This window comes from Heliangelus exortis, chromosome 5, assembly GCF_036169615.1.
Source record: "Heliangelus exortis chromosome 5, bHelExo1.hap1, whole genome shotgun sequence".
NCBI lineage: Eukaryota > Metazoa > Chordata > Aves > Apodiformes > Trochilidae > Heliangelus > Heliangelus exortis.
Window position 1 is genome coordinate 28,954,806 of NC_092426.1, and position 12,947 is coordinate 28,967,752.

Below are 12,947 nucleotides of genomic sequence, written 5' to 3' on the forward strand. Positions count from 1 at the left end.
TCAAAAATATGTATCAAATGAAAAGCAGTGTTTGATTTCTAGTCACTCCTACTGGATTGTTGGACAGGTAACAATTGTATGTCTGTTCTTTGACATGACTTATTTCTGGCAGCTGCAGAACCTGGAGGAACAGATCATGAGGCCAATTTGTGCTCTGTGTGTAGCTGACAAATAGAGGTTGCTGCTTCTAAGGAAAAATAGCTGCCCTTTCCTTTTCCTCTCTTCTTTTGTAACATTTTCGATAGGAAATTCTCCTTTCTAGCAGTGCCAACTCCAATAGCAAAATACAATTTCTACAGGCCAGTGCACGCTTCATAAAATTATTTAACTGAAACCTTAGGTTTTTTCTTCTGTTAATTTAATCTGGCATTAGCTTCCTTTAGGAAGGGAAAATATTTTTCTTCAGACAGCAATTTTTATCTGTTTATCTGCTCCTTTATTGTCTGCAACCTTGTATGGATAAATAAAACCAAGCATATTTTGAGCCTCATGTGACAATAGCTGATCACAATAAAATATAACCTGTTACAGACACATGCTCGGATATCCTGAAGCACTGAAGAGGCAGAAAGGTGCTGTTAAACTTCACATAACAGGGTTTGTTCTTTGTACATGAGGGTAGAACTGGTAACTGGATATCTGGTTCCATCTTAAAACTGATTTGGGAATCTTGCTGTTGCATGTACTGGAAAACAAGGTACAATGTGGAGGCCATCTCAGGCCAGAAAATGGCATACTAACATCAGAGTTCTCCAAATATGATATTATTTATTTTTGGAAAAATGGACAAAATATGCAATGTAGCATGTTCAGGGCTCCTCTGTAGTCTTCTGTTCTCTGTCACACAGTTTGATTATGGTACCTTTGTAGTCCCAGGTTAGAATAATTTATCATTAATCACTTTTACTAGAAAGAAATAACAAGAACTTCATGAAGCTGGGTCTGATTTATGCGTATTTGGGTTCTGTCAGGGCTTATGAAAGCTTTTATTTGTTATGAGAAATGGGTAGCTGCTGGAATGGGCACTGACACTTTGGTGCCAGAACTGACCTGTTCTTCCACATTTCCTTCCCAGCAGGAGAAGCACTGCTCCATCCCATTCCCCTGATTGCTGTAATTTGGTCATTTCTCACAGCAAAATCACAAAATAATTTAGGTCGAAAGGCATCTCTGTTGGCATCCAGCCCAACCCCCTGCTCAGAGGAGGTCTAATTTTATCAGGTTTCTCCAGGCCAAGCCCAGTCAGGTCTTGATCACTTTGTAGTGATCAGCAGTGATCCTCTGTAGTGATCTTGATCACTGTAGCCAAAGCTTCCAAAATATCTGTTTCTGGCCCTTCGTCTTCTATATACAAAATAGTCCAAGAAAATTGGCCTATAATTGAAACTCTGCATCCAATATTTTGTAGGGTTTCTAGTTTTTTAAAAAAATTAATAGCATGCCATCTTCTCTACATACGTACACATAAATGTTTTTCCCAGAAGAAAAATATGAAAAATAGATGATGAAAAATTTTCCAGTGCTAAAAAAAAAACTATCAAGAATTCCTTTTTCCCCCCTACTTTTACCTGCAGTTTTTTGGTTGGTTGGTTGGTTGGTTTGGGTTTTTTTTTTCTGCCATTTTCTCAAGGTGGAAAAGCTTTGTTCCCTAAATGAATAATTTTTAACAGGAATTTTTATCTTCAGCAACTTCAAGAGGAAAAAGCTTCCCTTTTACAGACAAATCCAGGAATTATGGCAGACCATGAAAACGAATGACATTCACTTTTTTCTTTTTTTTTTAAAGAAAACACCCAATCTGAGACACAGGTTTGGAAAGTGAAGATGAGTTTACAGAAGGTGGCACTGTTTCCACTGGTGACTTTAAATGCTGCTGTGATGTATAGAGCAGGGCACAGGTGACATTTCATGGAGTTGTATGAACTCCTTCACCATCCATTAATGCACAGGACAAGGAAAAATGCTTTTCTTATTGCTTACTGATATGAGTCAAGTTATACCCTATTAAAATTCCATTTATGTCTCTTACCTGCCTCTCTGTGCTTATATATGTAAAATCACCTCTGTTCACATTACAGAAACACAGACTATAGAATTTCATTCTGAATACCTTTTTTTAATTGATTTTGTTGTGGTCAAGCATCTGTTCATTATATTTGTTCTGCCCCCAAATATACACCAATCTCAGTAAAGAGAGTATCTCCTAACTACCTCTTATCTCACTCTAAACCATTTTACTATTGGTTTCTCTAACAAGTAAAAGACTATTTACGGTTTTCAGTAGTTTTTCAGAAAAAAAATAATCCACTTTCTAGCTGTAATGCATTAACTGAAAAACAGTAAAGTAACAGATGTCAGTGCAGATTGGATTTATTTTTCCAATATGCTTTTAAATGAATGAATGTGAAACTGTTAATACTTGTTGTATCTCAGAAAGTTGGTTATATTTATATGATTTTAATATCTGCTTTTTAATGTTAGAACTACAGTCACATATGTGGGAGGTAACTGATGTTTGCCAGTTTCCAAAAAAAACCTGGCTGCTATGAGCATGTCATTTAGGATGACAGCCATCCTTTCTTTCCTATTTAGTTTGTGATTTCAGAAATCAAATCTTTTTTTTTCATAGTTAAATACTGAATGCAGTATTTCTACGCACAGTGCAGCTGAATAGTCAAAGAAATATTCCAACAATACTATATGGACAAATGAAGAAGGTCACGTTTTTCCTGGAAAAAAGACATTCTAGCCTCCTAAAGCAGCTGTGTGTTGTCATCAAAGCTGTACAGAGATATTTTCTCCTTGATACAGATAGAGGAATACCTGCTGTTTCATTACCTGTAGGCATCTTGAGTATCTGATAAAATGAGATCCCATAATAAGCTAATTTGCAGAGGTTATGATCAGGAAAAATAACAATGTTAAGAGTGATGTCCTAGTACACTGAATCTATATCTTGGAAGGCTGTGGAGTCATATATACTTACCTTAATGCCAAAGACAACCTTTTTCAGTTCTTTTTTTGTCCTATCAATACAGTTATGGAAGAATGAGTTGGACTGCAGCTTTCCCTCTACATCATCCAAATTGTCAGCTTAGCCCTGCCTGCAGAGTCCTCATTAGAAAGCAGAATGGAAGGAATGAACAGCTTGCTCTTTTCAGATTCCAGATGGAGTTTGTAAATCTGACAGGTGGGGAAGAGAAATGAGTGGGTAAGAAAAATTTTCATACTTGTGAAATGACAAGAATCTGTCTAGAAAGTCTTGAGAAAATGAATATTTCACAAACCAGAATTGTACTCTATGTCTTTCTTGAGTATAACAGCATTTGAAGGGTTAATAATTCAAAAATGCTTGTAATAACACTCAGTCTGCAATTGGATATATATCAGATGACTATAAGCTGAGATCCTTTTCCATGAACAGATACTTTGCATGAAGACTTGTGCTATAAGGTGTTTTATTTCAATATAATTTTCCTGTATCCTCCATGTATGAACTCTTCCCCTGCTATAGAAATCTGAATCCTACAGATAGAGCTTACTTGCTTGTTTTTAAAATTTAACCATCTAATGTGTTTTCAGGTATCAAATAACCGTACAAGAGTCATGAGGAACACACTTTTTACTTTGGTTCACACAAATATTTCAGATTTCACATAACTTTTCATATATTGGGTTGCTTTTTGAGCTTGCAAGCATGAGGCTTGGATTTTCCAGATATGGGTATCAGACTGCAGTGTACAGATATCTAACTAGGCATCCCTCTAGCTTTGACTCAGTACTTACCTGCTTGCCTACTTCACATCTAACTGTTCCACTTACCTTGAAATTAACTGGACTTAAATAAATACAGTGGTTAGTTTATATAAATCATACTTTCTGTCTTACACATTTGCAGATATAGGAGGCAATGGAAAGGTAATTAAGTTGAAAGCTTAAAAGCTAAGCTTTGTATTACAAGCCACTCAATTTCTCAGTTTCTGTATTTCCCAAATGTATTCAAAAGCAGATGGTAAGGAAAGAGCACAGAAAAAAAATGAAATGAGTGTGTGGTAGTAAAATATGTAAGACTGAAAGCCAAATTTCCTTTAACAGTTTTTGAATAAACATGTGGGTCTGTCTGTTTGCTCCAAGCAACCAGCTACATCCAAGTTAAGCAGCCATGCAACCCTATAGGCAGCAGCAGGTAGAGATGAGGTATATGGAAGCCTATGGGGCCTTGTGGAGCAGGCTTGTGGATGAGCTGTTGAGCTCTGAATCAAAGCTTTGCTGTCTGGCTATCATTGTAGGAACACAAATCAGATTATATATGTGGTATCTTCCAGTCCTGTTTGGGAACTATTATGGTGAAATCCCTGACCCTCCTGAAGTATTTCTATTCATTTGAACATGCCTGGATTTAAATTTAATTTATTTCAATTTTCTAGGCAGTCTGTCGTATTTCCATCTTTGGATTTGCCTATTTATTTATATACACATATATTCACACTATATATAAAAATATATTCTATAGTGCCTATCTATATGTATGGTATGCACAAATATCTCTGCTTCCAGTTTGTAGTGTGCCATTCTGCTGCCTTTAGCTGGCTCATAAGCTCCTTCAGAGCATACCTAGGTAAAATAAAGAGCTGTGTGCCACTGTGTTGAGCTCTCCGGTGCTTTATGGCATTTGAAGAGTCACAGCACAAGTAACTCAGGAAAATTCTTTCCAATCATTTATGATCCAAACCCTGACCTTCATAAGAAGTGGCGTACAAAAAATATTTTAATTTGATTGAAAGGAAATGTAATATGATTATCTTGAAACTAAGCAAGCTAATCCTGCATGATAGTATGTGCCTCTATAGAATTATTTCAGGTTACTAGGAAAGAAAATTTACTGTCTGTTCAGCCTAACACATCTGTATTACACCATTAAAATGGAATTAAAAAAAAAAAATCTAATTTCCTTTTCAAATTGATCATAGTTTTCCAGTTTTGTATACCACCGATTTTGAAATAATTTATAAACTTTATATTTTCTCATTCTGAGTTTTCTTATTTCACTTGAGTTCTCATCCAGGACCTGCAAATAGCTATCAGTGGAACCATCTTCCAAAAATTATCTTCTCCTATTTTCTTCTAATTTATCAAAAAGATTTGTGTTTATTTTTTACTTACAGTGCTTTACCCTTAAGCCTTTGTGTTAGAGACTGAATCAAGATGACTGGACTTTTCCCTAAAAGAATGGCCCCAGAAGCTGTGAATCCATCAAATTATGTCAAAGCACCTAGAAAAGCTAAAGCAGAAAAAGCTATTTCTATAGTCCAAAAAGGCCTCTTGGCAGGGCTTCAGAATCTGGATATAAATTCCTTCTGACCACAGAAAGCCTGCTTCTGGGTCACAGAAGAGCAAACTCTTTCAAGGAATATGAGATTCACAGTTTTGCTCCCAGTGGAGTGTAAAGTGCTGAAGGCTGCAAGCCTGCAGCCTGTGTTCAGCAAGAACCTTGGGTCCTTTGTATTCAGAGAGGAATATCAAACTCTCAGATATCCCCTGGGGAAAGAAGCTATATTCTGGGAAAATAAAGGTCCTGCCTCTGCCACAGGAAAGTATTATACTGTGCTTTTACAAACTGTGGGAGGATATTTGTGACCTGCTATGCTGTGTTGTATACCATAAATTCTTCATTTTTCAGTTACAGCCTGTTATTTTGACTTTAGTTGGATTTGGGAAGGAAAATACGTTTTAAGCAGTGCACAGAAAACCCCCGATTGTTTACTGGTTGACTCAAAGAATTCTAATTTCTTTTGCCATTTTGTATCTTTATGCCTTAATCAAAGCTCTTCAGGAAAGAACCATACTATTTATTCTCACAGATGCTCTAGGCAGAGATTTATTAGCAACATGCCTCTGGATACTTCAGAATAATATATGACTGAAATGCAAAGTGCCCTTACTGATTATAGGAGCTGCAGCCTATATAGCCAGGGTAAAGCATTTTTCATAAACTTCAGCTGGAATGAAATGTCACTGCATCTTTATCCAGAGCATGTATCAGACACGGGTAGCAGGAGCTACCAGAGTTTCATTAATTTGGTTTCCAACCAAAAAGCCACATATTCTAAAAATATACTTAAAATGTTACTTGGGCAGCCTCTAAGAGTGCTTGGCTTCAAATTAGTCATCAAGTACTGCGTGATAATTATAGCCCCATAGCAGAGTGAGTGTGAGGAATTGTGATTCCTGTTGCTGAAGCAGAGACAATTGCTGTGAACAGCCTCTCCACCCTGGCCATTCTATAAACACCTGGTTTGGCAGAGTGGTGAAGAGGCTGCTTAGTTTATTTCTGCAAAAACCTGCCCATGCATAGTTACTTTGCAGCATTAAGAGGAAATTTGTTTTAGTTTAAATCAGTGGTAATTTTTATGTTTTCCTCAATAGCTCTGTCTTACTCTGCCATGCTACCAAAGGCTTGAATGTGCTCATCAGTCCCTTCCCCTGCTGCTAGTAGCCTCCAGGTATCAGATAATACCTGATTTCTGCAGAAGGATGCACAAAACCTCATGACCTCCTCATCACACTTCTCTCTCTTTCCATTTCAGTCCCAGCTATGTTTACATGCTCCAAATAAGCCACACAGGAGCAGGATGAAAACCAATCCTCTCCTTGCTGGGACAACATCCATGTTTCAGGTATCTAACAGCTGATGGGGATGAACAGGCTTTTATTCAGTCTATAAGTAACTATCTCCAAACTCAGCAGCAAATTCCCAATTCACCTGTATTTTTCAGAAAAAGTCCCACAGTGTGTTGGGGACAGGTTGAAAGTGATACTTCAGCAATCTCTCTCTGTCTTCTCTACACTGGTAGCCCACAGTGGAACTCCTGCCATACAGAGAGGGATTTAACATGCAGAAGCAACTCTGGCTAGCACAAAAGTCTCAAAAAATGTATAACAACCAAAAAATTCCAGAGTAGAAAGTCAGACATGTGATGCCTCAGAGCAGAACACTCAAAGCCCCTCTGCTGTGAGTACAGCCCCCCTTTCAGACATCCATGCTGGCAAGAAAGTCAGCATGAAGCTTGTGCAGAGCTCATTATTCTGGCACCTGTGTCTGCTAGGACAGACACAACAGATTAGCAGTTTTAGACTAAGAAAAGAAAAAACAGAACTTTCCTTTTCCTCTTTTGCTTACATTTCTTTGCCTTTCCTTCTTCTCTAGAGGAGCAGCTAGCATAAACATGATGTTTGCTCAACAAACCTGAATCTTCAGCTATCTAACAGACAAGCATCTAAGCTTTCTCACTGGAAATAAAAATGCACCTCTATAATCCTCTATCATCATCTAAGGCAATGGAAGAAATGTTTTCAAAGACATTGCTTTTGTGCCAGATGCATTAGCCTACTATGACATTTAAAAAACCCTAGATCTTATTTAAAATACTCTTCATTTATCTGAGTTTAGCTTTTTGTTCTGTGATTTAAAAATCACATAAAATATTCTGGTTTTAGACTTGCCTTACACTGAAAACTGTGAAACTGAGTTCCTGTCTCATTCTTCATTTGCTCATGGAAGTCTTTGTTCTTTATTGTAAACACTGTTTTTCAAGAAATTGTATTTTATTTTCAGGCTTCTACATTTCTGAAGCAAAGCAAAACACATGTTTTAGAACTCTTTTTTTGCACATTAAGCAAGTCATGTTTTTATCATTTGAGAAGGGCTTTCATATACAATGAAAAGTCAACAAGTATTTTCTCAGCCCAGTTCACAAAATTGGATCCTAATGGAATTAATTATTCCTCACATTAGAATCAGATGCTGGTAATGTGGCATCTTAGTTAGCAGAAGCATCATTTTAAACATAATTTTGTTATCCTTGTTAACATAAAAATCACAGTATGTAATATATATTATCTACATACAATTTTTCTTCCCAGATGAATTGTCATAATACAAAACATCAGTTCCCAAGTGTTAAAAACACGACTGCTCTGTTTCTATTTTAAATATTTGTTTTCTGGCAATGACATTATGAGAAAGATACTTTGGGGAGCAGTTTTAAGTGCCAGTCAATGTAATGTGTTTCTCATGTTGATTTTTCACGTAAAGACAAGTAACTACCTTGAAATCTTCACACTTTTTGCTCTACCGATCCTTTAAATATTTTGCGCACACTGCGAAGTAACAGTACATTTTTAAGAAATTATTATTATTGTCCTTTGTCACTATGTCCTGTCTGCAAAGTCCTGTAAACAGAAACTACAAAAAAATAAATAGTTTTGAGGATTTTTCTTCCCTTTTTCTAGTGATTATCCAAAAGCACTGGCATCGTTATCAGTACCATTTATAGAAATTACTTCAAGAATTTTAGGTTAAGAGAACATACCTGTTCTTACACTTAATCACTAACTTTGCTTCAGGTTGTCAGGATGAGTTGCTCTCCAAGAGACCTGTCAGAACTATAACAAACAATATTTGAGTTCCTGTCTTGGTGAGTTGTTAGGTTTTGAGTAAGTGGTTCATCCTCTTCCGGATGCTGATTGGTGAAGATTTGAGAACGAAGAACAGATACTATGGGCAGCATCATGTACATAGCCCAGATATTTCTAGGGGGAGAATACACAAGGGATGAGCCCTTCTGTATTTGCCCCTCACAGACATGACGTGCAAGAGCTGTCAGACTGGTGAATACCACCTCCTGAATGATTCTGTCAGACAATAGCCAACAGTAGACTTGCTGGCTGTCAGAAATGTCAGTTGTCTTCTTCAGCAGCTAAAGGGTGAAACCAGCACAGATTTATGTGTGTGGGCACGGAATCTTTCATCTGGAAGCTGTCTCTCCGCTGATCACCACTCTCCAGCACTCAGTCAGCATCTTCCTCAGGGTCCAGACACTATCTGGTGTAGGTGTCTGGATGCTGATGAGACAGAAGACATCTGGCAGGCAGAGAGGCACCAGTTGCATTGCCAGCTCTGCTCCCTGCCTCCCACTCTGCAGTTTTCAGGGAACAGAGCAGAGGGCTCCCCATTCACTGACTCCACAACTCCATTTCCAGTACTGGGCTCGGGCTGCTGCCAGGCTGCAGATCTGGAAGGCTCCTAACAAGCACTCTGGAAATTACTGGGCTGAAAGGTAATGGCATTCTGATAGTGATGTGCTTCTCTATTGGGGGCTATTGTGCAGGGCTGAGTTTAGGAACAGGAGAGCTAGGAACCAGCTGCCAAAAGCCTCCTCAATGCACCATGCAGATAAGCATAGGAAAAACACCAGGAAATCTGGAAGAGCAGCCCACATGCCTACAGAGCATGCAGATGTAATTGCCATAGCAAGTGCTCTCCTTATTCATACCTGGTCCTATTCAACTTCGTGTTCTGAGGCCATAGGGATCCCCTTCAAATGAACACGGATGAAAGGCCCTATGTAATTATCTCCTAAAAGGTTTCCATTCTTTAATTTAGCTTTTTGTTATGATAGACACTCATTCTAGCTATAATTCCCTGACTCAGAGTTCTTACTATTCACACCTGAGAACAAAATCACAAATCATGGAGTATTTTGAAGTCAAATGTGTTCTGAAAAATATAGAGAAATCCATGAAGTTTTCAATTTACTTCTTTTAAAATGCCTTAACCTCTTAAAGAACACAGTGTGATTATCTGTGTATCATACTATGTATTATTGCAGTGTATTTTTTATTATCTTGAGAAGGCTTTATTATCATAAGTACTTGCTTCTGCATTGTTGCACAGAATACTAAGGACATCCACATAAAAGATACCAGCTGAAAAGAAAATGTCTTTTGGATTTGGTCTACAGGCTGTAAGCAGTTTGGCTTTGTATGTTTAGGTTTTTTTGTTTGGTTGGTTGATCTTTTTTTGGTTTTGTATTTATTTTATTTTTGTTTTTTATTCTGCGTATGTATGAAAAACTTCAGCTCAAAAAAAAATGCTTTTCCAGTCTTAAAAATATTTTTACTGGTACACAAGCAAAACATTTACTTTATCGAAAGGAAAATGAACAGAAAATGTTTGGAGCATTAAAGTATGAATGAAGAAGTAATATAATTGAAATTAGCTCAGTGAAAAGAACAGCAAAATCAAAGTGAGCATTTCAGAGCACACCCTGTGAATATTTATCACAGCTATTGATCATAAAAGTTAGAGGCGGTGATATACTCACTCAAGGAACTCTAATTTTTAAAATTAGCATTGGGATATTAACAGAAGTGTATCATTTAATAATTTTTCTCTTCCTCAACTGTCCTTTTTATTTTAGGAATTTTTGGCCTGACTGCTTTCTTCTACTTCCCCTTACAGAGAATCGAGTCTTAAGAGACATAAGTTGCATAACAGGAATATTTTCTGTATTTTGTTTTCCTAACTTATTAAAAGTTTTTATTAAAAATGAAATTTTAAAAAGTCAAAAAAGGAAGCAAATACAATAGCTATCCAAAATTTCTTTCACTTAGACAATATGGTGTCAATGAAAGCTAATTTATCCTAATTGTTTGCCAGAGATATGCAGGCTAAAAATAGCATAGTAGTGAAACAAAACAAATTATGACAATGTGCCAGATGACAACTAAATGGCCTAGAAATAGAATATAAATTAATTCTGTGTACAATATCTTCTTCTCACATGTCCTCATTTTCTACATAGATTTTATTTCCTCAGTTATCCAGTAGTATGGCATAAGCCTGAAAAGTAGAATAAGTAAAAGAATGCTGCTGAGATTTGCTAATAGATCTGGGGTTTGTGTTCAGTGGGTGAGAGTGATTATTTAGTTGGAAAAAAAATTTGGATTTTATTATTGACCGGTATTTGTCATTATTTCTCTCCAATAGATTATCAACAAAAGGCCACTCTAATATTTTGTGTGTCATTAGTTAAAATTTTTCACAAGGAATTTTTCTACTAACAATACTGAATGTACTTTGAGAACTTAATATATTCAGTAGATTTTTTGGTTTTCATATTTAGTTATCTTTTTTCTTTCCTAGGAAGAGAGTGTTTTGTCATGTTTTTTTCCTCCCATAGTTCACAGAAAGTAAAATGTAACTAAGAAAAATCAATCTAGAAACCATTTTAAAAATTTTTATTATTATCAGAAGTGTTAACAATAAAGCCTAATGAAGACAAAGCTTAACTTGCAAAGGGGGTCTACCTAATTTATCCTAAGAAATGTTTATAAGCAACATAAATAATGGCATGAAAGGAAGTTAGTTTGAATATTTTTATTATCATACAGAGAATGACAGCTTTTCAGAATGAACAACACTAAAATTTATCTCTGAGCATTGCTCAAGCTTTGAGTCCTTGGGAAGTTTACAGTCGTCCTTGGGAAGTAAACATCTCTGGCCATAGTGATGAAAGATCACTAGATGAAAGACCAGATCTCTGGTCTGTGGTGAAAGTAATTTTTTCATATGATGGAAAAGTCACTCATCCTTTTTTAAATCCTCAAGACTGTTAATTTTCAAAACACCTTTCCATTAGATATGCTCAAATTCTTCAAAAGCTCTACTGTAAATATATTCACTTCCTCCCCCTCCTGCCCAATATTGTCTCTCTATATATTGACTACAGCTTTCAAATCAGCATTTTCAGTATCTAAAGAAACCTGATAGTGCTATCAATTGTATTATTTGATAAGAGAATTTCGGTCAAAAAAGATAGTATTGATAGATTTCAGTTTTGCAAGAAATAAAGAAACTGAACATCTATTGTTTTATCTTTCTATAAAAATATATGTGTGTATATTTATCTGTGTGTGAGTATACATATCTGCACAGCTACTTATTTTGACAAAGAAGGTTTGACTGGTTCCCTCAGGGAATAGTGCCATTAATGAGCTAATCATGAGTGCAGCATTGCCCACTGGGTATTTAATTTGCTGTCAGAATATACAAAGCTATTTCACTTCCCCTAGTTGATTTTTTAAATGATTGGAGAGGCTGGGTACTATGCTACGTATGGGTTGAAAATTATTTTCTTAAATATAAAATGAAATTCAAAAGGTATTAAATATGCATGCTTGCTCTTGTCCTTTGCTGTATGCAGTGAGACCCTTCAAAACTTTGAGATGTTTACAGTGCTGGATCTGACTTAACTCCACACTCTCTGAAGTAACAATTGTGAGCCCTATTGCTCCTGACAGTCTTGGTGGGCACCAGAAAGCCCATGCCATGGGTAACTACACAGCTTTGCATTCCTTAGGGCTCACTGCATAAAGCTGTTTCACCTCTATTGCAGAAATTGTCAGGACATTTGTACTGAGTCTTTGAGGATTTGGATTATTCCAGTAAAGTGCTAATGTTAAGCAGGACCTCCACAGGTACGTATCTATCTACACCTATATCTAGGATATAGATGCAAATATACCTAAAAACATTTAAAAACATATTCACCTATTAATTGTTTTCTTAACACCATCAATTTGATTCTTTCTGCCTTTGAAGACAAGATTTAATTTGCCATTAAAGTGGGCATATATCTTACAGCTTTCATGTTGTAGCTGGAATCCAAACTAATAATCCTCATTATTCTGCAAAACAACATTCTCCCTCTTACATACATTCCTGTCCAAGAACCTGTCCATATGAACTGCACCTAACATAATTTCAGCACAACCTCTAGCACTGGCAATAGGTGAACCTCTTTCAGTGAACTCCTTAACAGAGCCTGTGATTGATTTTACAAGAAGCAGATTCAAATCTAGCCCTGAAATTAATGTTATTTTATATATTGCGTCTATGATGGAGAACTGTGAAACTATTTTCAACTTGATGTGTCCTCACAAAATGCAGAGAGATGGTCAGTGGAAGACAAAAAAAAAAAAAAAAAAAAAAAAAGCCCCCCCCAAACCCAGAACAAAACACAGGAAATCTAATGTTATTACAGATTCATGTTAAAAAAAAAAATTAACACTGCTCAGTTGTTTCTGGGACCAATTTTCAGGTC

General features: G+C 36.4%; 1 long non-coding RNA gene across 1 annotated transcript; it reads left to right on the forward strand.

Moving 5' to 3' along the window:
• The first annotated feature begins 1,786 nt into the window (after nucleotides 1-1,786).
• Nucleotides 1,787-6,979, forward strand: LOC139796710 (uncharacterized). The gene is made up of 3 exons (XR_011726112.1): nucleotides 1,787-1,857; nucleotides 2,630-3,190; nucleotides 6,588-6,979. It is a non-coding gene; the product is annotated as an uncharacterized lncRNA (long non-coding RNA).
• The last annotated feature ends 5,968 nt before the right edge of the window (nucleotides 6,980-12,947 follow it).